Below are 27371 nucleotides of genomic sequence, written 5' to 3'. Positions count from 1 at the left end.
GTAAATATGCCGCTCTCTTGCTCTCTTTTATGCCGGCTGCGCTGCGTTAAATGAGATATTTGTTAATCTGCCCCATGTGTGCTCACATTCATAACCCAGAAAATGCTGCCTGTAAACCTGCTTTCAGTCATCATAACTACTTAGATGTGTTTTTCCACTCCTTCAAGAGTCTCAAAGAAATTGCTCTAATGATTCCTTTGGTCATTTCCCATCTTAACTAAATCAACAGTAGCTATATTGACCTCCCAAACAAAACTATTTCCTAACTCCAGCATAGCCTTTTTAGACTAAACTAATATAACTATATAATGCCTGTGCTAAAAACTCTCCACTAGCTTACAGTAAAGGAAGTAGTCAAATTTACATGGCTTTGTCTTCTCCACAAAATATTACATATAACATCAACCAACCACTTAGCATGGGGCGTGGCCATTACCACCATCAAGGAGTCAACTTTCTTGTGAGGCTCCAGTGGTGGCAGCCTTTAATCTCTCTATATTAAGGTATGGGCGTAAAATCCATTTCGCTGGCGAATTTGTGGATTTTTGGCAATTTCGCGATCCGCGCATCGCGCGAATTTGCCCAAAAATCCGCAAATTTGCAAGCAAGAATTATTTTGCTTGGTCGCGTTAGAAAAATACAATATAGCGCGCGCGGCGTTGACTTACCGTGATTCTGAGTCGGCCGAGTTGTTTTTCTCCCGGTTTGCGTGTGCTGCGCCATTTTCGATCTTGCTGCGTGCTCGCGCGAGAGTTTTTCGAACGCAATTACGTAATCGCGGCTTGCCATCTTGCACAGCGAGAGTTTGACAACGCGAGTACGTCATAAAGGCCCGCGATCACCCATTGAGGGAGTAAACAATGCCGAACAGGTAGATGCGGCGCGCAGCTGACTTCCGGCGGGAGATTTGAACAGCTCGCGTTCCCGAAATTGCAAAAATTGCAATTCTGCACAAGAAATCCACCACAGGCAGCATAAACCTTCTGAAAATGTTGATTTTGATCAGAATAACTCCTCAGATTGACATTTGGCAGCACTTTTTGGCGTGAGGAGTCCATTTTGTTTTGGGGGGCGGGTGGGAGGAAGGAAGTGCCCCAGAGTCTCCAACTTCCTGTTCCTGTCCAGCAGGCTCCTCCCAGTGCTTTGTCCATGTCCTGGTCACTTTTGATTTGGATCTGGAGCTGGAAGGATTACTTTTTGTGGCTGCTGCTGGATATTTGTATTTGAGGACTTTTGGGACTTTGGAGTTTGGATCACTTTTGGATTTGAGATTTTACAAGTAAGTTGGTGTTGTTTGTTTGGGGCATTGCAGTTGCTGCAACTACAATTTTAAAACTTTTTCACAACTGTAAAAATCTATTTTGTGGCCTGTGGGTAGCCACAGTATCCAGTGGGCCCAGGGTTAGTCATGGGTGCATGATACTACTGTTTCTGTGATTTTTTTTAACTTAATTCTCATTTATGTCATGGAATTTTAGCTGTTATATGTTGATTTTTTTTTATTTTGGGGTGCCTGTAAAGCCTCCCTAGCCAGTAGGCCCAGGTGCATGGACCTAGTCTTTCTGTGGGGTGTCTTGAATTGAAACATTCTTGAGGGCATGGATGGCATTGGATTGGGGTGATTTTTGTGTGCTTTTTGACTTTTTGGGTGTTGTTGGGGCCTGGCCATTTGGGTGGGGGCCATTTTGAGGCCCGGTCCAGGCAGGACCTGGCCATGTGGTGGGGGTCAAGGGGCCATTTTGAAGCCAGGCAGTGTGCTCAGGCCTGCACACAGTTTGCTTTGCTTTCATCCATTATGCCATGGGGTACTCAGTGGTGCATGGACCTAGTCTTTCTGTGGGGTGTCTTGAATTGAAACATCCGTGATGGCATGGATGGCATTGGATTTCGGTGATTTCTGTGTGTTTTTCGACTTTTTGGGGTTTTGTTGGGGCCTGGCTATGTGGGTGGGGGCCATTTTGCGGCCTGGTCCAGGCAGGGTCTGGCCATGTGGTGGGAGTCAAGGGGCCATTTTGAAGCCAGGCAGTGTGCTCAGACCTGCACCCAGTTTGCTTTGCTTTCATCCATTTTATGCCCAGGGGCACTTAGTGGTGCATGGACCAAGTCTTTCTGTGGGGTGTCTTGAATTTAAACATCCTTGAGGGCATGGATGGCATTGGATTGGGGTGATTTTTGTGTGATTTTCGACTTTTTGGGGTGTTGTTGGGGCCTGGCCATGTGGGTGGGAGCCATTTTGAGGCCTGGTCCAGGCAGAGCCTGGCCATGTGGTGGGGGTCAACGGGCCATTTTGAAGCCAGGAAGTGTGCTCAGGCCTACACCCAGTTTGCTTTGCTTTCATCCATTATGCCCAGGGGTACTCAGTGGTGCATGGACCTAGTCTTTCTGTGGGGTGTCTTGAATTGAAACATCCTTGAGGGCATGGGTGGCATTGGATTGTGGTGATTTTTGTGTGTTTTTCGACTTTTTGGGGTGTTGTTGGGGCCGGGCCATGTGGGTTTGGGCCATTTTGAGGCCTGGTCCAGGCAGGGCCTGGCCATGTGGTGGGGGTCAAGGGGCCATTTTGAAGCCAGGAAGTGTGCTCAGGCCTGCACCCAGTTTGCCTTGCTTTCAACCAGTATGCCCAGGGGTACTCAGTGGTGCATGGACCTAGTCTTTCTGTGGGGTGTCTTGATTTTAAACATCATTGAGGGCATGGATGGCACTGGATTGGGGTGATTTTTGTGTGTTTTTTGACTTTTTGGGGTGTTTAACTGATGTTCCTCTGGCTTCCATTGCTTTTAGGTGCACAAGAGAACCACCAGTGCCAGGAAGAAGTCCTGCAGCGGTGTGTGCAGCACAACGTCACGTGACGTCACGTGTGGCCACAGACAAGATAACTGCAACTCGTGCAACTGCGGGCAGCTGTTCTGACATCTGACGAAGATGGCCCCAAAGAAAGGTGGCCGTAGCGCCTCAGTGAAAACAGTTGCCAGTGCCACTGCCAGTAAGAAGGAGCAAAAGAAGCAAGTGGCACCACCTACCAAGGAGACTGGTGTGCCCACTGACACCTTTTTGGGGGGAAAAAACCACGCCTGCAGCAGCAGTGGTGTCTGCCGGGGACCAAGCTGGAAGCAGCACCTCCGTTTCCATGAGCTCAGTGCCACCACGCCAAGGTAGGTCCAAGACCATGAGTGCTGCTGCGGCAGCCACTTTGGTTGTTCAATCACCGTCGACCAGTGATGTTGGCTCATCACAAGAAAGTACCATCCAATCAACACCGGGTGTAACTCAGCTGACGAGTGTTCAACAACCACAGCCGCAACGACAACCACAGGTGCAACTAGTACAAGCGCAAGTTCATGGACAAGGAGAGGCACAAGTAGAGTCGCAAGTAGAGCCGCAAGGAGAGGCGCAAGTAGAGGCGCAAGGAGAGGCGCATGGACAGGTGCATGGAGAGGTGCAACTAGAGGTTCATGGAGCGGCACAACTGCCTACAACGCTTGTTCCTCCAGAAGTAGGGGCACATCAGGAAATTGATATTGAAGCGGAAGTACCTTCCGAGGAAGCCACTCCTCCTAATGTTGATCCATTGTCTTCCAGATCCCCAGCAAGAAAAAGGTCAAGGAGGGATACTACTACTACAAGTTCTTCTTCAAGCCCCCTTCATTCTGATGACCTTGATCCTGATTGGAACCCACAAATGCAGTCTGAGAGTGAGGCACACCATGAGCCGACAAAGGTAGCTAAGCCTAAAAGGAAGGTTCCCGCAAGGCTTCGACTTATGGGTGATGACGACGAACAAGAAGTGGTGTCTTCTGCTGCTGATGAACAGTCTGACGACGACCCAGTCATCACAGACGTCACTCCAGCCTCAGCCGGCATGCAGCAGACAGACATTTTCACCCAATCCCGAATGGCTGCTGAGCGGGATGTGGATGTGGGTGGCGTGGCACTGGTACCACCACCAACGCAGTTAACTACAACACCAACACAACCTACAGCTTCCATATTTTTTAGTCAGAAGGGCCGGCAGGGACCTCCATCCAGCTCGACCTCATGTAGTGGTGCTGTAAGTGAACAACAGAAACAAATTCAGCCACGCCCATCCTCCACTTCATCTGGCATTGAAAGTCAAAGTAGCATCTCCACCACCAGCAGACATTTCCAGTCCCCAGTTTGGGACTTCTTTACTGTTAGCAAAAAGGCAGAAAACATGGTTGTTTGTTTGATTTGTAAAGTATCAGTTAGTCGGGGTAAGCTTGGTACCAACTATGGTACCGGAGGCCAGAGAGGTCATCTCAAACAACACCACCCTATCCAGTGGTATAAGCACCTAAGTAAGATCGAGGAAGCCAAAACAAAAACAAATCCAAATGTATCCCTTGATATTGCATCTGATGATGACGAGAGGCTGATCGTGCAGGGGGGAATTGAAGAAGCGACAGACATTTTTCTGGTACACCCAGTACCCCTGGCAGCAGCACTGCAGTGGTATCGCCCACACCCTCTACCCCTGCCACATGTATGAGGCACACTAAGAGTCTGGTAGAGACACCAATGTGAAAAAATACATCACTGGGCCTAACTGGTTTGAAGAAGTCATCATCATCATCACGTAAAATGGTCCAGCCCACCATTAGCGGATTGTTCTGGTCGGAGGCGCCATTTGAACGCAACCCCCCAACGGTACGTCTGTATAACGCAAAACTGGCTAAAATGCTAGCGCTGAACCTTCTCCCTTTTTCTTTCGTGGAAGGGGTGGGGTTTCTAGAACTCGTGGCAACAGTCTGCCCTAAATGAAAGGTTGCTAGCCCTTCCTATTTTGCCAGGGTTGCTGTTCCCGCTCTACATCAAGATGTGCTGGAGGTGATTGGCGCAGCTATTCTGAAGAGTACTGTTCACACTATTCACATGACAACAGAAATGTGGACCAGTTGCCAAGCCCTTGATTACATGTGCATCACTGCACACTGGGTCTCTTTTGCAGGGGTCACACAACAGTTAAAACAAGCAGGTGTTGACACGGAGGAAGTTTTTCAAGCTACTCGCAAACATGCAACAGTAGGCATGTTTGCCATGGAGAAATCTCACACTGCAGCTAACCTTTTGGAGGAGTTTAACAGGAAGGTCAAGGAATGGCTGCATCCAAGAAATCGCATAGTTAGTTATGTTTCCACGGATAATGGCAGTAATATAGTTAGGGCCGTGACTGATGGTGGATATTTCAGAGTGCCGTGTTTGGCGCACTGTATCATCGTGGTGCAAGAATTCTTGAAAAAATAAGACACAGTCATCAAATTACTGACCATCTGCCGAAGAATCTGCACACATTTCAGCCATTCTTTTAAGGCCCGGAAGCAGCTGAGGAGCATTCAACATGAACGTAAACTGCCAGTCAAAGGACTAATCCAGGAGGTGGCAACACGTTGGAACTCAATCTTTTACATGCTTGAGTGTCTGTCTGAGTAGTGGGGGGTAATAAATGAGTATGTCTATAAACTGGGTTCTACTCAGAAAGAAATGAGGTTAGAGTTGGAGGAATGGAAGCTAATTGCAAGCCTGACAGACATGCTTCGTCCTTTTGAGGTCTTCACGCATGAAGTCAGCAGGGAGGACTGTTCTTTGGGCAACGCTATCCCATTGTTGGTCATGCTAGAGCACCAACTGAAGGAGGTGTCTTCAACGTTCAGAGATCATGGTGAAAAGCGAGAAGCATATGATTTGGCGGAGAAGTTATTAAGGCGCCTACTTCACAATGAAAGGCTTCAATACATACATACAGAACAACATTACATTTGTGCCACTATTCTGGATCCACGGTACAAAAGGGCAGTGGCCAGCAAAGCATTCATTCCTTTTGATGAAGCAGATGTTTCAAAGTACAAACATTGGCTCGTTGTGTCAGCCACTCGGTTCGAAAGAGAGCGGCAGAAATTGCAAGGAGACAGCACAAGTACAACTGAATCAACAGGCCATCCGGCGTCAAGTTCCGCTTCTGAATCTGTGGCCGAAGGGAGTCACTTCCCCTCACAGCCGTTAACGACACCAGCAACCGTGTCATCATCATCCTCACCTGCACCAGGCCCCAAAAAAATATTGTCGGAAGCGGATTGGCTAACTCAGCATAGGTTTGCTCGGTCCACTGCTGCAAAGGCCACAGATTGTACGCAAAGTGGAGCAACCCTGGAGAACCTTGAGTCGGTGGTGCAGGCCTATCTGGATGACCCAACAGAGGTCTGTGTTAATGAGAACCCATTGGTGTATTGGTATAGGAAAAGGGATGGATGGCGACTGATCACCAACCTGGCACTAAATTATTTGTCTTGCCCACTCGCAAGCGTGTCTTCTGAACGTGTTTTCAGTGCTGCTGGTGCCATTGTAACTTCAAAAAGGACCCACCTCTCGCCCAAAAATGTGGAGAGGTTAACAATAATCAAGATGAATCAGCACTTCATACCACCCAATTACAAAATACGTGAATGCACGCAGGAAGAAGAGGACACCGACTTAGGTGACGCCGACGGAAGTTTTTCTCTGTCACCTGACCTACTCCCGTCTCAATTCATAGACTTTGAGGACAAGCTCTACTTCCCTGACACCGAGGTCTGAAAATTACTTCTTTTTTTTTTCGTCCTTATTCACTTTTATTCCTGTGTGTCTTTCTTTGTTTTGCAACTTTTACCACAACAAAACTCTAATCACCTAATCACAACAAGTACATCATCAGCACTGTCTTCATCTTATTTTCCTTATTGATTTGAAGGTGCCGCAGTCTGCATTCCTGCTGTTCACAAGTTCACAACTCAATCATGCTCCTCTATCCTCCTCCTCCAGAGTCCCCCTATCCATTTCCCTCAAGGCAGATGGATGGATTATGGAGAAAAAATAAACGTTGTCTTCGTAGACGAGTCCCCTCAAGTGGGACTGAAATAACTGACTGACTACATGCTTGCTAATTGTTGACAGACTTACTTCTGAAATTGACAGGGGAGGCTGCCCTGGCCTGTGGGCCCTCACTTTCCGAAGAAGATGCGGACAAAAAGTAGAACAGGTAATGAATAATGAGAAGATGGACTGCAGTGGACAGCAATGGCTGTCTGTCTCTGTTGAAACCAATTGCTGTTTGATTTTTGTGTTTTTTGTGAACAGCGCAATTTGCCATGTTTTGAATATACCAGTATTGCAGGTTTTTGGGGGTTTCTTTGGGGGTGTTCTAGATTTGCGGTGCTGGGTCGGGGGGTCTTGGAGCACTGCTGGGAAGGTCTAATTTTGATTGCATTTGTTTTTAAGGAAATCCATGGTGGAAAAGGGGAGTTATGGCCTAGCTGCAGAGCACGTTTGGACAGAATTGAAAGAAGGCTGAAAAGTATGAGATTTTCCATTTTTGCTTTTTGCCTGTTTGGTGTGTTCTGCTTTCTTGCTGGTGGGTTGGCGGATCTTGTGGCATTGCTGGGAAGGTCTAATATCGGAATCAAGTGGTTTGGACAAAATCCATGGTGAAGAAGTTTTTCCGTTTTTGCTCACTTGCCTCTTTTTGGGGGGCTGTTTGGGGGGTTCCTGGTGTTTGGGGTGGGTTTTGGGGTCTCGGAGCACTGCTGGCACAGTCTAATTTTGATTGCATTGTTTTTTCAGAAAATCCATGTTGGAAAAGGGGAGTTAGGGCCTACCTGCAGAGCACGCATGGAGTGATTTCGAAATAAGGCCTACACATGTTCATTTGTATTTGCCAATGGTGAAATGAGGATTCAAAAAACAAAAAAACAAAAAACAGTATCCAAAATTCTCCTTATCTTTTAAATGATATTCTTGTGAACTTGAACTTATTTCTACGAGTGTGACTCTGTGCGTTTGTTTGATCCCTCCAGCTATTTGATACGTCTTTGCTATGTTTAACAATAATTTAATGTTCTAACTGTTTATTCTCTCTGAGGACAGAGAGGCATGTGAAATTGCGTAATGACTGCAGCCCTGTACTGTCAACTTGTTTCTTCGTAGTTACTAGTAAGTTGCAGTAAGTAATAGTACTACTTTTCAGTAACCTAACCATCCATTTAGTAAACAACTTCTGGCATGCAGTAGTGCACTTCCTTTATGTCCCTTAAAAGATTCATCAATATCTTCAAATCCAAAGATTGTTTCTCTTCATTTGTTGTTTGACTGTCCATGCTGTGTTTTTTTTCCTCTCTACCAAACTTTCCCCAAAAAAACCATACCTGCCCAAGCATGGGACACTAACAACTTGATTGATAATATAAACATATGGATCAAAGCCGCGGTGGACATTAATGTCCCCAAGAAATGTCTGCGGTCAAAAAGGAAGAAGCCATCTGAACCTTGGTTCTCGGTTTAAGTTAAGGGCCCAGAAAAAGTGTGTAGGAAATTGGAAAGAACTTGGAGAGTTGACTATTCGGAGACAGGGAAAGGAGAGTACGCCAGGAGTTTAATAGAATATAAAAAGCTGATCATCAGGGGAAAAAGTCACTATTTTACCCAAAAGATATCTGACTCGAAAAACTCGAGTAAGGAACTGTTTAATACAGTGAAAAACTGGCCAAACTCCCAGATACTCCCCAAAGATTAGAAAATCCTGAATTCTGCAACAGCATAGGTGAATTATTCGCCAATAAGGTGGAAGAGGTTTATAAAACTTTTAGAGAACACCCATTCAAATGAACAGAAACAATTCTATCATCAGATGTAACCCAGCTAACTAACCTGCCAACGTTTAGTTTTTCCCCCAATCGAAAGAGCAGGTTATTCAAGCCATTAGAGCTACAAAGTCAGGGGCCCTGTCAGATCCCTGCCCACCAAAAATTCTTCACCCTTATTCAGAGATCATTGGAGAGCAATTTAGGAAAGTCTTCATAGAAATCATCCAGGAAGGCACTTATCCTGAGGCATGGAAATCTTCCTCCATTAGACCACTATTGAAAAAAATTCAAATTTGGACCCAACAGCTCCAACGAGCTACAGGCCAATATCCAGGATCCCTTTTGGGGCCAAGGTGCTGGAAAGACTAATCAATGGACAGATTACGTCCTTCTTTGCTCAGGGTGAACTGCTAGACCATTCCCAATATGGTTTTAGGGAAGGCCACGGAACTGAGACTGCTCTGGTTATGGCCGCTGAAGAGCTAAGAATAACGCTGGATGAGCGTAAGAATGCCGCCTTGATTTTATTAGACCTATAGGCGGCCTTCAACACCGTAAATCACCAAATTCTGATTAAAAGACTGGTTGATTTAGGATTCCAGGGGAGCGCCATCAAGGTCCTGACGTCATTCTTAGAAAATAGGACGTTTAGGGTGGAAATGGACGGACATACCTCCAAAGCTTTCAATTTGCCATGCGGAGTCCCTCAGGGCTCATCCATGAGCCCTACCCTTTTTAATATTTACGTAGCCCCGTTGGCAGAGATTATCAGACAATGTGGATTCTCGGTCATATCATACGCCGACGACATGCAGGTGGTAATCTCGGTGTCAAACAATGTAGAGGAGACGGCGGAACGCTTCAGTAACTGTATGTTACAGATCAACAGCTGGATGCAGAATAACAGTCTTAAATTGAACAGCAAAAAGACGGAAGTCCTGTTACTGGGTAACCAAACCTCTTTCTGGTCCCCAAGCTGGTCGCCATAGGAATTGGGCGACTGCCCACGACCAGTGTCAGAAGTAAGAAATTTGGGGGTCATGTTCGACCAAAGATTGACCTTTGAATGTCAAATTAATAAACTAACATCGACTTTTTGGGGAATTCTTAAAGTCATAAAAAAGATCCGCCCATTCATACCTACGGATGCGCTAAAAACAGTGGTAATAGCGTTAGCCATGTCAGGGCTAGATTACAGAAATGCACTATATACTGGGCTGCAGAAACAGCACTTACTGAGACTCCAGTGAATGCAGAATGCGGCAGCTAGGCTGATCCTGGACATCCCAAAATGTGAATCAGTTATGGATCGACTAAAGGAGCTCCACTGGTTGCCGGTGCACAAGAGAATTATTCTCAAATCACAGTGCTTGGCTTTCAAGGCATTGCAGGGAAAAGGACCCCTTTTCCTCAGAATACACCTAAAGAAATGTGTACCAACTAGAAATTTAAGATCAGCGCAAATCCCATCTATTAGTAGTACCAAGGTTTAAGCAGTTGCGCTGGGGGGGGAGAAGTTTCATACTAGGTACAGCTAAGGTGTGGAACTCTCTCCCTCTACAGATTAAAAATAGCAACTCATTGATGAAGTACAGAGGCCAATTGAAGACCTGGCTATTTAAAAACTAATCCTTCATCTCGTATGGCATCAGCTGGTTACTGAGTTTTCTTTAGATAAGGTTTAGTGCCAAGACGCCCTAGGGCATGCGTCGCGCTCTATAAAACGCAAAATCAAATCAAATCAAATCAACCATTCCCATCCAATTTTCAAACCCTAACCCTCTTCCCCTGTGTGGTATTTCATTGAGGTGTGACTGACAACAACAATAAATTCCACACACTTGCTGGGAAGGATAAGGTCAAAGCAACCAAAATCATTAGTACAATCAGAAGTTCATGTGCGCCATCTTGGATTGATAAGAACATCCTCCTCTTACATGACGTGAACAATCAAATGCTTAATGCTTACCTTACGTTGGCACTTCTTAGGCTACAATTTAGGGCACTGTTCTGTACCGTACTATCTATTGTACTGTTTCTAATGCTACGCTCAGGCCACTCAATGTTTCATTTCCTTTTATTCATATGGTGATACTGCCAGTGTGTACCACTACTGCTACCAGCACAACAATGATATTGCATCCGCCGAGGATTCAAGTCAACAACCAACCTTAATCACCATTTGCAATGCAGCCAGCCCTGGGGCTACCCCGATTCTCAAACACAAATCACAGGTAAGATAAGCATATTGGAGAGGTAGTAGAATAATGGGCTAGGAGGACTAAGTTGGGAGGAGAGCAGAGACTGACAGTACTACTAGTAAAGTACAGTAGTAGGGCTACTAAATTTACTAACTCGGTTACTTGCATTTTGGTACATTTCAGGACTAGATGTTTCATACATGCTGGTAAATTTGAAGAAAACAAACGTCCAGTAACCACCGCCAACCCCCACACAAAATAATATATGAACGCGTATACTGTGTCTTAGTAAGAAAAATAATTATTAAGAAATATATATTCATGTTGTTGTCAGCACAACAATAAAATAAATTACCCGGACTCACCCCCCTCCCTAACCCAACCAATGTCCAAAAGTCCAAAAGTCCCCTTTCCCAAACACCCAATTCCCCCCCCCCAAAAGTCTTTAAAAAAGGGGCAAGGGACAGTCACTTCCTCCAGTGGCGTAGTTTGGAAAGCTGTTGCTACACGTCCCGCAGCTCTTTGCGGAGGTCCCGGAGCTGGTGCTGATGTTTTTCGCCCAACCGCTCCAGGTAGTCCACTCTTGTACGTAGCCGGCGCACACGAACCATCCAGGATCTGGGGGGGGGGAGCTGATTTTGTTGCTGCTGTGTGGCGGCGGCGGGAGGCTGTCGGGCCACTGCTCCGTTTGGCTGGAGGCTTCTGGCTGGTGGACCCGGGGGCAGTGGAAGAGGATGTAGAGGTCGATGTCTCCTCATGCTCCGAGCCCACAACCGCTGATACTCGGCACAAATAGCCTCCAGCTTACAGGCCCTGGCCCGGACAGCCATCTCCTTGCGGGTGAGCTTTTTTGGAGTAGCATCTATGAAGAAAGAAAGAAAAATACTATATCCAATAGTCTTTAACATAAAGTCAAAATAATTCAATGGAAAGTTGACACTCAGTAACACCAGCAAGTAGCAAACACAGTATAACATTTTGGCATGTATCTTTCCGCCGTCTTTGTAAGCCTGTGACATTACTGGGAGTTTCGGGAATTCCACTAGCAGCACTATGGGTGGACTCACTACTACATACATAGTCTGAGAGTACTCAAAAATTGCCTTTTTTACTTTTTTTCTCTTGTTTTGCAAAAAAAATTACTGGTACATGAACTTGTGGTAGCCGCCATAATGGCAGCTCACTCAGCTTTCACCCAAGAAATACAGACACAGGCCATGATGATGCAGACTCACAGTACTTTAAGCAGTACATGCAGGTGGGGATAGGAATGTCTTACTTTTCTATAGGAGTGGCACTGCCACTGGCCATACTTCATGCACTCAGCGTATGCTCTACTACATCATACACCTCTGCTATTGATGAGGAGGATAAAGAAGATAACATCCAGGCTTCCAAAGTACACCTATGATTCTTCTTAATGTCTCAAATGTACCAAACCTTCTTTTTGTCAACAACCAACTAATACCCTTTTCATTATATTTTGGAAACCGCCGTCTTCTTATGTTGAATTGCATTCAACAAAACCATTCTTTACAGTCATAAATATTAAGACTCGCTCGTCCTTCGTTTCACTCTTCTTTAACTTTTCGTTCTTCACATCCCTAAACTACATCTGATATGACTTGGCTTCACAATAAAAATTTGCCAGCTGAGTTGAAGTGAAATAGAGGGGGCCATTGGTTACCCAAGAAGTACCGCCGCTAATGCTATTACAAGTCAAGGTTGACTGTCTTCTCCGTGATAGCCCAAAAAGTAGTTCTAAATTAGTAACTGTTCTTAACAGTACAGTGTACTTATACTAGTGTACTGTGTACTTCTGTACAGTACATCATACACTCCTTTGCGAACTACTCAAAAAAATTTCAATAAGTAAGGAGTATAATAACTTACCACCGTCCGCCGTTGCTGAGTCTTCCCCACAGCACCTCCTGTTGGCGCCGCCGCATTCAGAGTGGACCCCTCCGCACTGCTGGCCCCGGCACTGGTGGTCATCTGTGCCGCATCAGATGTTGTGACGTCTAGGAAAAACATGTCATATTTTCAGATGCCATACACAACCCCCTATTTTGTCTCGTAATGGAAGAAAATGTTACATAACACATTTTTTATTACTGGGATTGAAAAAAGTAATGGTTTTGGGGAGGGTGTTAACCTTTTATATGCTTATTCCATTAAATGCTACACTTCTTCTTATGACAACTGATGAATGCTTGCTTAACGTGCACCATTTTTCTCATTACAGAAAGAAGAATCCATTGCCCTTCTGCCAGATGATTCACCAACTATTAGTAAGTCATCACCAGCAGCACTTTAAGTACTTTAAAGAAGGTGGGGGCTCCCGCACAGTTATTCTAATAATTTCATGTGTCTGTTAACTATTAATAAGTTTGAGTCATACTAATTTCATTCATGGGAATGTTGTTTAAACTTTAACGTCATCTTCATCCATCACCATTGCTCGCTCAGAATACTACGCTATTAAAAACAAAGAAATAATGTTTTCATTTCTTGATTGAAAATAAAACTTTAAAACTAACAAACACTGTGTGGTTTTTGTTCATGAGTGAGTGAGCGGAAAGGTTTGAACTACTGCACTTGGCAGTCATGTTTCAGTGACTCAGATAGGTCGGGAATCGGCGGTAGCCTTCTTCTGTTCTTCTGGGGCGTAAAATCATTGGTCAGACACACTAGATAGTCGGTCAGGGGATTGGGGGTTCAACTTCTGTTCGGACTGAGGTATGTCGAAAGTCGAACTGCACCTATTATCAACAATGTCCTATTTATCTTGTCCATACTTCTTTGTGTGCAGAATAGTCCCTGAAACACTAGCGGTATGGGATGTGCTCCTCTCAAATCAAAAAGGCAACTGCTACCTTTTACTTGGTGTAAACAATGACATTTTGTTGTTGGAAATTGTCAAAGCACTTACATTAAGAAGACTGGAATAGACAGCAAGGGCAACCCAGAGGACTGCACTCAGTGCCTAGAGCTATTGCTGTATCAGAGTTTTGTTTCACACCGTTTGCCGAATGGGCAAGCTTAGCTACCTACACAGACCGACTCATAATCGTAAATAGTAGTAGCACAGAGAGTGATGGTAGAGGCAGGATAAGAATGTAGAAAGTAGTCTACATTAGAAGAAGATCAAAGACTATTTTGTAAAACATAGAATTATTAGGAAACAGTTTGTAATGAATAGGAGCTGTAAAAGTTACGGAAGTATAAGTATTAATATAACAATAGAACAACTTACTGGGGCCAGCAGAAGAGCCTGCAAGGGACTGATCCTGTCCACCTTCTGCCACCCGAGTCTCAGTCGCCGCCGGCACCTTGCCCCAGGGAGGTGCTGGTGATCATGAAATAAAGAAACACAACATGGATGATTGTTTTTTTGGAAATATTTGATTTCTTTGAACACAATCTAAAATTATGTCGGGGAAACAAATTAACAACAATTGCATCTGATGTGGTCAACTAGGAGGATAGTAGTACAGATTTGCAGGATTCGCAGACCGTCTAATAGGAAAGTTATGTAATTCACTAACTACATCAACCACAAAAAGGTTCTACTACGACTGCCATCACTCAGCAGCACGAGACGTCGCGTGACAGACACAGTCCGTCATCATGATTGCAGACCACTAACAAATGTCCTATAACAAGTAATAAATAATATACTCAACGTATCAATCCACCACTATCTCTTCAAAGTGGCAGCAGCAGGAGTACAAAGAAGGACTAGACTTGAGTCTACTGTCTATAGCATTACGCAGTAATGCTCTCAAATGACTAAAAAGTTGCAAACAAGTAAGCATAGTAGCAACGCCAATAACCAGGCGAGCACCTGCAATGACAGAAGCTATTTAAACATTAATTTACCTGCGATGTAATCGAATCAGCAGCATTCGTACTCTTCAGGAAAAAAATAGATGAGCAATATAACAGAGCAGAAGAAAAAAAAGTAGTTATTAAATAGCTACTTACCAAGGCCAGGGATCTCCAATCCTAGCAGGTCGAGCATTTCATGCTCCCGGTCCAGGATGTCAGTCCACCGGTTTGTCGCTTGCTGGTAGGTGCGCCGGACCCCAGACTCCTTACACATGCCCCAGCACACCTTCTCCCACAGCTGGCGACGCTCCTGGAGGCCGTAACCGGATGCAATCCGCCCACCTGCTGCCACGGTCTTAGGCAGGTGGACTTGCCAAAAACCATCAAGGTGGCCACCTCCACCGCAGAGAAGATCTCCCTGGCCTGGACTTCCTCCCCCCTCAAACGCCCGCAAGGGAGCCGGGTACGGGGTGCTGGGCCCTTCCCCTTGCCCTTACCGGCTCCCTTAGCCATGGTCCTGGGCACAAGAAGAAGGAAAGAAGAATAGGTGTGAAAAAAATAAGAGAGAGAGCGAAAGAAATAAAGTAGGTAATAAAGTAACAAAAAGTAAAAAAAAAACACAAAATATGGATGTAGGAAATTGTAGAGATAGATAATAAATAAAAAAAAGCAAAAAAAAGTTCAGAAAAACATAGGATTACAAAGATGTAAGATGGATAGAAAGGTAGCATGCCCAAAAACCATAGCAATGAATGAAAAACAAGATGGCTGCGCCCATAGAGGACCGCGTGGGTAAGTTTGCGCGATATTTCCCCCGCAAGCACGCAAAAAACGCCCACGAACCCGTAAACGCGCCACACGCACAATGCGAGCATGCAGCTAGCACCCGGAACCGGAAATACGCAACGCGCACAAGATGGCCGCGCCCATGTACGACCGCATGGGTAACTTTGCGGTCGTTGCGCTGCAAGCGGCCCGCGAAGACGCAAAAAACCATGCCAACACTCAAAAAAAAACAATCCGCGAATTCGCTCGAATTTGCGGATTGCGAGTTCGATTTCGCGCCCGCGAATCTCGCGAAATTGCAAAAAAACTAATTTTGCAAATGAAAGCACTTAGCAGGTGCAAAAGTTCAAGCTAATTTGTAACCAGTCCCTGTAGTGCTTCCTGAGGGGCCCCTCCAGAGTTCAGTTGCCTACTTGCAACTATCCTCTGACCCTGCTCTGACCCTCAAAGCAGGGTCAGAGAATAGTTACAAGTATGGCACATTGCGCCTGTAAAAAAAATTAAACTGCACCAGGAAGCACTTACAGCTAAGGAAGAAGGTGCCTGACTTGAAGCGCAAATTCAGTGACACATTAACCAGCCCCAAATTAATTCATCTCAGTTGAGGCTGGGCAGGTGTGCTTCCCCCCATAATCTACAGTGGTGAACCAGAGGGTGCTGTGATGAACCAGAGGGTGGCAGTGGTGAACCAGAGAGTGGCAGTGGTAAACCACAGGGTGGCAGTGGTGAACCAGAGGGTGACAGTGCTGAACCAGAGGGTGGCATGGGGTGAACCAGAGGGTGGCAGTAGTGAACCAGAGAGTGCTGTGATGAACCAGAGGGTGACAGGGGTGAGCCAGAGGGTGACAGTGGTGAACCAGAGGGTGCTGTGATGAACCAGATGGTGGCAGTGGTGAACCAGAGGGTGACAGTGCTGAACCAGAGGGTGGCAGGGGTGAACCAGAGGGTGGAAGTGGTGAACCAGAGGGTGCTGTGATGAACCAGAGGGTGACAGTGGTGAGCCAGGGAGTGGCAGTGGTGAACCAGAGGATGGCAGTGGTGAACCAGAGGGTGACAGTGGTGAACCAGAGAGTGCTGTGATGAACCAGAGGGTGGCAGTGGTGAACCAGAGGGTGACAGTGGTGAACCAGAAGGTGCTGTGATGAACCAGAGGGTGGCAGTGGTGAGTGCTGAACCAGAGGGTGGCAGGGGTGAACCAGAGGGTGTCAGTGGTGAACCAGAGGGTGCTGTGATGAACCAGAGGGTGGCAGGTGTGAACCAGAGGGTGACAGGGTTGAACCAGAGAGTGACAGTGGTGAACCAGAGGGTGCTGTGATGAACCAGAGGGTGGCAGTGGTGAACCAGAGGGTGGCAGTGATGAACGGGAGGGTCGCAAACAGGCTGGACACGTAGAAACAACATGGTCGCGACCGTTGCGACCACGCAAGTAAGTTTGCGTTCCCGAACTTGTAAAAAACCCTCGCAAACTGGCAAAAATCCTCGCTCTATATCACTGCCATCATCACCACCTTCTCAGAGAAACTGCTCCGATACTGCATCTGAGGTTCTGACCAACTGCGGGGACCGGCTTTGGGAGATATTGGTGCTTGCTGACCATCATTCCTGTCATTAGCTGCCTGTGTGGCCCGGCTCACCCTTGGAAGCCCCTCAGTGACAGGGGCCATGGGTGAACCTGAGGCCGAGGTCATTTGACCTTGCCAAGATTGTGCAGTGCACCTAACCCTCTCAGGGGCGGTGGTGGGTGTTTGGAGCCCCGTGTCGCATACTGAAACTACAGGCCGCACCAGACCTGATGGCATGGAGCCAGCTCTGTCTACCCAAGCTGGAGTTTCCACTCAGCCCCTGTGACCCTACATGACTTGCTTGCAGGCTGCATAGACAGAATGAGAGAGAGTCGTTGGATCGTCACAGAACAAGAATGAATGGTGCTGAGGAGAGGATATTGGTGTTGGAGGATGGCACTGCCACCATTCAGAAAAGACTGGACAAGATGGAAGGTATCCTGAAGCAACGTGCAATTAAGAATGAAGACCTTGAAGCTTGATCCCATAGTAATAACATTCACATTCGTGGTGTTGCAGAAACCACCAACATCATTCCCTTGTCTCTCGGCCCCCTGAAGGCATCCCACCTCGTAATCTCACAGCCCGTCTTCTCAACTGCAAGGACAGGAATAGTGCCCCCTGCCTCACCCAGTAGCACGGTCCACTCCTCTACCAGGGAGCCAGCATCTTGTCTACCCAGATTTTACCCATACAGTCCAGAATATTAAGAATTCACTTCGTAAACTGGGCATCTGGTAGACAATTCTTTACCTGATCCAACTCAGTGTGGACCATAACGGGAAACCCCTTATCTTTGACACCCGGCGGCTGTGATGGCCTTTTGTAAAGCACTTCCAAACCATCCTCATCTAGTCAGACATCATCAGATCCCTCACCAGTCGTCCTCGCCCGAACATTCTATATTGAAATGACTGCTCTACTCCGATGTCTTTACTGCCTCTTCATGATATTTCCAACACGTTATTGTACTTAGGCATTATTCAACACTTTCTCACTGTGCAGGCTACTATTGTACAATTGAGGTTTGTTATTTTCTCATTTGAAGAATCTTTTTAGGAATCAATCAATCAATCAGTCATTTGTATAGTGCACTACATACCCGCGAGGGTCTCAAGGCACTGGGGGACCCTACTGATCGAACAGCCAGGTCTTGAGTATCCTCCTGAAGGTCAGCAGGTCTTGAGTCTTTTGTAGGCTCAGTGGGAGGGTGTTCCATGTCTTGGCAGCGAGGTGGGAGAAGGATTTCCCACCGGTGGTTGTTCTCCGATTGTGCGGGACAGTGGCGAGTACGAGATTGGCGGAGCATAGCTGGCGGTTGGGGATGTAGAAGGAGAGCCGTCTGTTGAGGTAGGCTGGGCCCGTCTTGTGGAGTGCCTTGTGTGCGTAGGTGAGGAGCTTGAAGGATATCCTCTTGTTGACGGGGAGCCAGTGCTGGTTTCTCAGGTGGGGGTGATGTGGCCGTGGCGTGGTACATCGAGGATCAGTCGCGCCAAGGCGTTTTGGATGCCTTGTAGTCGTTTGATGAGCTTGGTCGTGGCTCCCGCGTAGAGGGCGTTTCCGTAGTCGTCTGCTACTGACAAGGGCCTGGGTGACTGTCTTTCTTGTATCTGTCGGGATCCATCTGTAGATCTTGCGGAGCATGTGGAGGGTGTGGAAGCAGGAGGAGGAGACAGAGTTGGGCTTGCGTGGTCATTGAGAGCGTTGACTCGAGGATGGTTCCCAGGTTGCGTGCGTGGTCGGTGGGTGTTGGGGCTGCCCCCAGTGCCGTCAGCCACCAGGAGTCGTCCTAGGCTGAAGGGTTGGAGCCAAGTATGAGGACCTCTGTCTTGTCCGAGTTCAGCTTCAGACGGCTGGTCTTCATCCAGTCGACGCTGGCCTTCATTCCTTCGTGGAGGTTGGCTTCAGCTGTGATGGGGTCCTTGGTGAGGGAGAGGATCAGCTGAGTGTCATCGGCATTGGAGATTATGTTGAGGTCGTGCTGTCGAGCTACGTATGCGAGCAGGGCCATGTAAATGTTGAACAGCGTTGTGCTGAGGGAGGATCCCTGGGGTACGCCGCAGATGATCTTGGAAGCTTTGGAAAGGAATGGGGGAGGCAGACACTCTGGGTTCTGCCGGAGAGGAAGGAGTTGGTCCAATCCAGAGCCTTGTCTTGGATCCCTGGGGCGTGGAGGCCCACATGTAGTTTGCGGTGGCAGACGGTGTCGAAGGCGGCAGAGAGGTCTAGGAGGATGAGTGCTGTGGTCTCGCCATTGTCCAGCAGGGTCCTGATGTAATCGGTGGCGGCGATGAGGGCAGTCTTGGTGCTCTGGTTGCTGCGGAACCCTGACTGGGAAGGGTCCAGGATTCTGTTCTCTTTGAGGTATCGGGTTAGCTGTCTGTTGACCGTTTTCTCGATGACCTTGGCCGGGAAGGGGAGCAGAGAGATGGGCCGGAAGTTCTTGAGGTCACTTGGGTCTGCCTTAGGTTTTCACCTGAATAAGTTTTCAACATGCACCCAAGGTGAACACTGACTTTCTCAAAATGGGGTTACTTTATTTTCTGTTTCTTTTGTCCTGAATTCGCTGGATGTCTTATCATCTGGTGTGGGATCTAATGTTCTGGTTTTGTTACTGTCGAATTGTTATTCTATGTTTGCACAGTGTGATCCATCACATAACTCACTTATCATTGCCTATTACATGTCCTTGCTAATCCCATTTAATCATCCAAAATGCCACTCTCTGATATCAGGAGGTCATTCAAACTTTCCCTACTCACTTGGAATATACGTGGAATCAATTACCCACAAAAATGGAAACTGGTACTATCTTCCCTGAACAGACGTGGCATTAAGATTGGCTTCCTCCAGGAGACTCATCTTCTTACTAGTATTGGCCACACATATGCACATATGCTATGACCTGTCCTGTTGCAGGTCTTATACCCGAGGCACATGCATTCTCATTCATAAAAGTGTCCCCTTCATCTTTTAAACATGTCATTTTGACCCTATTGGCCATTCTGTTCTCTTTCAGGGTGCCATTGCAGGTAAACAAGTAGATTATCAAACATCTATGATCCAAATGTAGATGACACTGATTTCTTTCATGATCTATTTGCCCTGTTGGGGCGAGTGGATGCTTATCAAGTGGCGACCTCAATATGCCACAATGAATACATTTTGATTCCACTAGCACACAACCCACTCATAAACCCCGGGGATGTATATAGGCACATTACTGACACATATGAGTTGTGTGATGCTTGGCGTACACGATACCCATCCACTTCCGGGTTCACATTCTATTCTTCTCCTCACTCAGTCTGGGCAAAACTAAACTACTAGTTTCTCCCACTGATTGTTCATTCTGGGTTTTGGGGATGTCTGGCCTCCCTCGGACACTCTCTGACCACAGACCCGTCCTACTTCAGCTGCAGATACTCTATGTCTGTGGTATGGAATGCACTTGTCGGTTCCATGGTGAAGCCCTCCATGACCCGGTGTTCCGTAGAGAACTTCTTGAATAAGTAACTGAGTATTTTACATTGAACAGAGATCCAGCCCACCCTTTGATACACACTGGTATACCTCTTGGTATTCGTACTCAACTACAATGCATCGAGACAGACCTAAGAAACCTAGATTGTACTGCAGAGGCTGAACATCAATGTTTAGTATCATTGATGGAGTTCTGCGACTTCGCTGATAGGGAATTTGCTTACCAGGGGAAACATGGTAGAGCCCATCACTATGAGGAGAGTGATCATCCTGGTCATACCCTCGCTCACCTTTTACGCCCACACCAACTGCATAAATATTGTAATGAACTATGGTTAGATTCTGAAGTGCGAATCGTGGGCAGAGTGGACATTATGGCTGATTTTCAACGTGTATTAGCAATGTCTCGAAGCCTCCTGGGTGCAGACGTTCTTTCAGAGAGCTCCTCTTACATGGAGGGGATTGTGATGGCCTTGTTTGCAAATGGTCAATGTCAGCTCCTTGGTGAACCAATCACCCTAGAGGAGATGACGCAGGCTATTGACACCCCCACCGGTTCTAAAACACCAGGCCTTGATCGTCTAACAGGGGTTTTTTATAAGGCTTTCAATCAGCAATTGGCTCGCCATCTCTTGGTATTACATAACAAATTTCTGATGAAGAGACAATTGCGCTCTCACTCCCCGAAGCTGTTCTAACACTATTATTAAAACCAGGTAAAATCCATGCCTGTGTGTTTCCTACTGTCCCCTCTCTCTCTTGAACCTCGATAATAAAATCTCAACTAGCGGCCTCGCTTCCAGATTGTTATTACTGTTGAGCAGATCATCTAGCCTCTCCAATCCGGTTTAGTTCCCCACGATCTACTTCCTTCAATTAATGCACTTTTTTTTGCTGTACTCAATAAAGTCTTACCAACTATTCCTGCAGTTGTGGCCTGTTGGACACCAAAAAAGCATTCAACTCTCTTGGGTGGCCCTTTTTTTAATGCTGTTCTGGGTAAGCTTGGTATTCCTTTGCCGTTCAAACCTCTAATTTAGCTCTTATCCTCTAAACCTGTGGCTCACATACGAGCCAATGGTTCAGTTACTGACCAATTGCTATTATGTGAGTGACCAGACAAGGCCATCCCTTGTCCCCATTCTTTTTCATCATAGTAATGGACACTTTATTCTGCTACTTGCAAAACCACCATGCACAATTTGGTTTACAGCTCACTGTGAATTACTGCATCTTTAAATGCAGATGATATTATGTTATTTATATGTCACCCATAAGATAACCTCTCTCCTCTCATGCGGGAGATCGTTCGTTATGGTCATCTGTCTGGAATTCAGATCAATTGGGCCAAATCAGAACTATTTCTGTTAACAGATCCTGCATAGACCCCTACAGAATACCCTTTCAAATGGGCAGCAGATGGCACTAAATATCTTGGCATCGGGATCCACAGAGACAAGGACCAAATTATACAGCTTAACTGAGGTCCAGCACTGGCTGATCTGACTACCCAGGTAGAATGTTGGGTTAAACTACCCCTCTCAATGGATGGGTATGTGGCTATTATTAAGATGGTTGTGCTTCCCCGTTTTTTACCTTTTCTTAAATATCTCCATTTTACTATCACTGGCCTTCTTCCATTCATTGTGTAGTCTCCTCTGATGCTTAATTTGGGGGGAGGGGGAGGCGCTCCTGTGTCCAGTGGGAAACTCTCACCCTCCCTTACAATTATGGAGGTCTTGGGGTACCAGACCTTCATCTTTACTATCTTGTAGCCCAGTGTCAATACACACACCGTTGGTACCACCCTGATGCCTGCATCCCTTACTTGAGATCCAAGCAGGATCAACTGGATGGCCTCTTACATTCAATTAGATTTTGAAATATATAATTGTCAATGTCAATTTTATTGTTTAGTTAATAAAACACAATTTGCCGATATATCATATTAAAATTAAGACATCCATCCAAATTCAAAAATTGTAAAATTAGGATCAATATTTAAATGTCCTGTAAAATTGCTTCTGTAAGCTCATGATATGCTACATAGAGAAAGGTAAGAGTTAGTTCTTATGGACGTCATAAACTGAAAGCGCATGAGCAGAAGGAAGGTCAGAAATTGAATGCTGAGAATTAAAAGTGAGTAGTGCGAATGATTGACGTGGTTCTCAAAGAAAGCTGCAGGCCGCTAAGGCTGAAGACACTTAGTGACCATGTTGGACCATTTAACTCAAAGTAGACCATTCACCTTGCCACACCCCGTGTACAGAAAGGGCGAAGGAAAATTGCATTTTATGGTACATAGAAATGGTTCACCAGAGCTATTACCTTGATAATGCCACTAAAACTTCAATGTTAGAAGGAAGTCAAAATAGTTTCCAAGATCCCCCCAAACTATAAAAACAGAGGGCATATTAGCAAGCGGCAGCGATAATTATCGCTGACCGCTGCTAGCATGAGGAAATCTATCGCCCGCTATCGCTGGTGAAAATCTCCATGGTAGCGTTGTATTAACAACGCTTAACGCCATGGAGATAAAAATCCCAGCGATAGCGGGGATTATCGCCGTTTTCAATGGAATATCGCTGGTTTTCCAGCGATATTCCATTGAAAATGGCGATAACCTTGCTGATAGGGCAGGACAATCTTAGCCATGTAATCCACCTCCCATTGGATTACATGGCTAAGAATAGGTCACAAGCCGGCGTTAGGAAAGTAGCGTTAAATGTGGTTAGCGCTACTTTTCCTAACGCTCTGCTTATTAGCGAGCTGCTTGTTAATAGGAGAAATGTCGCTTAGTGACATTTCTCCTATTATTTTGCCCTGGAACGCCCACTTTGCATCTCATTAGAGATGCAAAGCTGGGCGTTATTGACAAGGGCGTAAAATCAGCAAAACAAGCAATAGCGCGTCTTTGCTGATAGGGCGAAGAAATTATCGCCGCTAATTTCAAATCGCCTGCCTTGTTAATATGCCCCAGAGTTCTTCACACAGAGCAGAAAGCTGATTCACTTGAAAGCTGGCACTTAAGTGTTACTATAAAAAGCAGCAAGAGTGCAAGATCTAATCCCCCCCTAAAGAAAGGGTGATGCCTGACACAAAGGACATGAGGTGGAGGAGAGTAGTAAGATCCACTATAAACAAACTTTGGGCAGAGCAAGGAAGTGTAGGGGGAATGTTAATGTAATGAAGTGAGAAGATTATTGTTTTACACGGCTAAATGTTCAAGTATCAAGCCATGCTTATGACTTCCCCCCTCCAGCGTCCATTGCCACGGTTAGACCAAGTACCCCTTGCCATACAATTAGCTCTGTTCAGGATTTCTGCGTGCAGTTGTCCGTTATCAGTTTCTGGGTAAAGATAATGGGCCGGGGCTTACAGGTTCAGAGTCGAAGTTTAACTGTGAGTTCCTTGACAAATTTTCACACCTTGATAAAGTTTTTACATTGGTTTGGATGAAGTATAACAATGAGGCCTCCAGACAGGTACGAACTGCCTGAGTCAAGTAGGTTGGTTTCAACAAAGACCTCCTGATAGCATTTAGCGTGGGACAATATCACAAGAGGTGCCACTATGATTCACTCTTAGAATTATACACCCTGCATGCCCCCTCCCTTTCCCTGATGGTCCCATGCCAGGTTAAAATCGACAACTGGTAAGCCTAGTAGGTGCATATACCGGATGTGTCTTCAAGTCCATCCATTGATGGCCTCTGATAGATATGGTTGTGACTTCCCTACCAAGTATGAATTATTCAAGGAACGTAAAATACCAGCATATGCATGTTGATTATCCTTTTGCAAGCCGTGTAGGAGAAAGTGTCTGATTTTAACACCAGCGCTTCAATTTGGAAAGAGGAGATTGCTTTTTGTATTTGTTAGTGCCACTGATTCCCCGGGGTCTCGAATATATCTTTCAGGAGGGCTTTAAGCAAGTTGGCTGGCTCTTTCAGTATCTGAATGCAATATTTCAATGTATCTGACTCGCAGGCCTAGGTTTGTCTTGGAAGACCTAATTCTATGCAGAGTCTTATCCTACGGATATGGTGCGGAAGTTGAAATAATGTTTTAATGCCTGTGCACTGTAATTATTCGAGACTAGGAGCACAGTCCTTGGGAATGGCCTGATGTCCATATTGCAGCGAAGGAATGAGTGTCACCTTCCTGACCCTAAGTATAGGTGCTGCAGAGGCACTTTTTAGTTTTTTGTTAAGGCAATTGGGACTATATATAATAGCTGCCCCTTTGTTTATCAGTAGACTATGTGGGCGCCAGGCTTAGATGTCTCTGTAAACCAAACACCCAGGTCATTGTACTTCTCTTGTTAATTTAATGATTGTACTCCCCATGCACCATGCACGACTTTTCTTGTTCCTACAGCAGCCAAAGATAGGAACATTGGACCTACCTTGCTTTATCTTGAGGCAATTTTTTCCATTGCATATGAGGGTGCTTCTCATGGCTTGTTGTATGCTAACTTCCGTGTGGTCCATCACAACGGGGCCGTCAACGTAATGTGAAAAGTGTGGATTTTACTGGTCTAGTTTTGGGGGAACCTGGCATCCACCCTACAATGCTTTGCATCCACTGTGTATGGATTGAAAAGGAGAGGTGCAAGAACGCAACCCTGCTTCAGACCACCTCGGATGGTAATTTTAGAGGTAACGGTGTGAGAACCCATTCTCACTCAGACCCACATGCCGGAATGCAAGGCAATTATATGGCCCTCATAGTTTCTAGTGGACACCCCACATAGTTAGTTTTCTCCATGGTGTGGGTTGGTCTATCTTGTTGAACGCTTCACTGCAGTCAATAAAGCAGCAGAAGAGTGGAGGATGATTTTTCTGAACTACTCAATGGCTTAGGATTGCAAGTGTGTTGATGTTATCTATTGTTGATGCAGCTGCTCAAAACCCTGCCTGGAAAAAGGGCAAAACATAATTGTATACAACCCAGGGGCATATTACCAAGCAATAGCAATAATTATCGCTATTGCTTGGTTAGAGACAAAACTTTACCGCAGAGCTGCGGCGATTTTTATCGCAGATAAACCTTGGTATTATCAAGGTTTATCGCAAATGCGATAAAAAAATCCGCAATGCATGCATATCACTGAAAAGTCAGCGATATTCATGCATTACCGAGCTAATGCTCTTAGCCATGTTATCCACCTCCCATTGGATAACATGGCTAAGAACTGCTCAGGGCTGGTGTTAGCTTTTGGAGATATTCGCGCTTAGCGCGAATATCTCCAAAAGTTGGTAATAGGAGATAGCGATGTTAGCGACTGTTTCCAGTCGCTAACATCTTGGCACGCCCACTTTGCATGTCATTAGTGATAAATATCACTGACATGCAAAGTGGGGCCCAAGATGGTCGCTATCTCCTACTAGCTGTCGCTAACTGGTGTTAGCGACAGCTAGGTAATAGGGAGATCATTTTATCTCCGCTTTCTTGGCTTTTAAAGCCAAAAAAGCGGAGATGAACCCCCTTGATAATATGCCCCCCAGTTCTTTAGCTGTTTGAGGAGTGTTGTAGCATAAGCTTTGGTCTCTAGATCTAAAAGTGCCATCAGGTGGTAGTTGGATGGATTTGTTTGTTCCCCTTTCATAAGTATTGGTGGATCCCCTCCATGCATACGGGACATGAGTAGAAAGGAAGGCATAAATAAAGAAAGAGGTTAACACCTTTCCCCATTCCTCTGAGGCACGTTTAAGTATACCCATTGGGAGACCATTAGGGCCAGGCACGCCATCATTTTAAATTGCCTTTATAAGTTCACAGACCTGGGCCGCTGATATTAGTTCCTGCATGCGCCCTGAGTAACCAGGGTTTGTTAATTTTCGTATAATGTACCGAACAGAAACCCTCGTTCACGAACCGAGGCTCGGGTGACGGTATATCTTGATTCTCGGCCTCTCTCTTAACAACGTGATAACATCATCATAGAGTTAGTCCTCATGCTTCCTCCACCCGAAGGTAAATAACTGGTTAGTGCAGTAGTGATCAGTGAAGGTGGATAAAAATGTGTAAATAAAAAAAAATGTTTGTTAAAAAGCTTGTATAGCCAGATTAAAATAATTTTTAATAGGTCTGGGTTTGGGCTTCTTTAAAACTTATTTTGTGCTTAGGAAGGGGGATTAGGAGTCTTCCGCACTATCAAATGTTCATAAAAAGGTCAACATGTTTCAGCCTTGATTAATGCCCAAGCAGGTCAGATAGGCTTTCTTCAGGACCTTAAAAAAATAGTGGTAAAGATCATGTGTTGTCAGGGTCTATTAGGGTCAAGGTGAATTCACCCGACTCTTTTAAGGTCTATTAGTACCTGTAGATTAAGGAAGGAAACAAGACAAGCAGACATACATAGAGAACGCCAGTTGCGCATTCTCCAGAAATTGGTGCTGTCCGTGTACATTGATACAAAAGTAACTAAATAATGGCAATTCTTTTTACAAATGACAACATTTTCACTCAGTCCCATTTGGCAAAAGATCTCTCTTTGTTCATTAAATGGTTAAGTCACATTCCCTAAGTTGGTAAATTCAACTATTATTAAAAAACGATCTGGGTTCATTTGTCGTCTCAGGCCTCACTCATGAATGGATACCATCTCATTATACCCATATATTATTCTTTGAGTGCTGCTATAAACTGGTGTAGCTCTTAGGACTGGTGCTTATTGATAACAACTTTACTTTTATTGTATATTCCTGGTGTTGTGCCTCTCTAGGCCCTGATTATGCTGTGCATCTGCGTGTTTTTTTTATTCTGTAGTCATGTGTTGAAGGAAAAGAATAAAACAGCATGTTCGAGTTTAATGGATGCCAGTACTCCATTCTTGTCTGTGACCTCATTATTTCTTAACTGCGCCCCTTCACA

The sequence above is a fragment of the Lissotriton helveticus genome, chromosome 4_1, assembly GCF_964261635.1.
Source record: "Lissotriton helveticus chromosome 4_1, aLisHel1.1, whole genome shotgun sequence".
In the NCBI taxonomy this organism is placed as follows: Eukaryota; Metazoa; Chordata; class Amphibia; order Caudata; family Salamandridae; genus Lissotriton; species Lissotriton helveticus.
The sequence above is the reverse complement of the archived record's forward strand: the minus strand, read 5'-3'. Positions refer to the sequence as shown.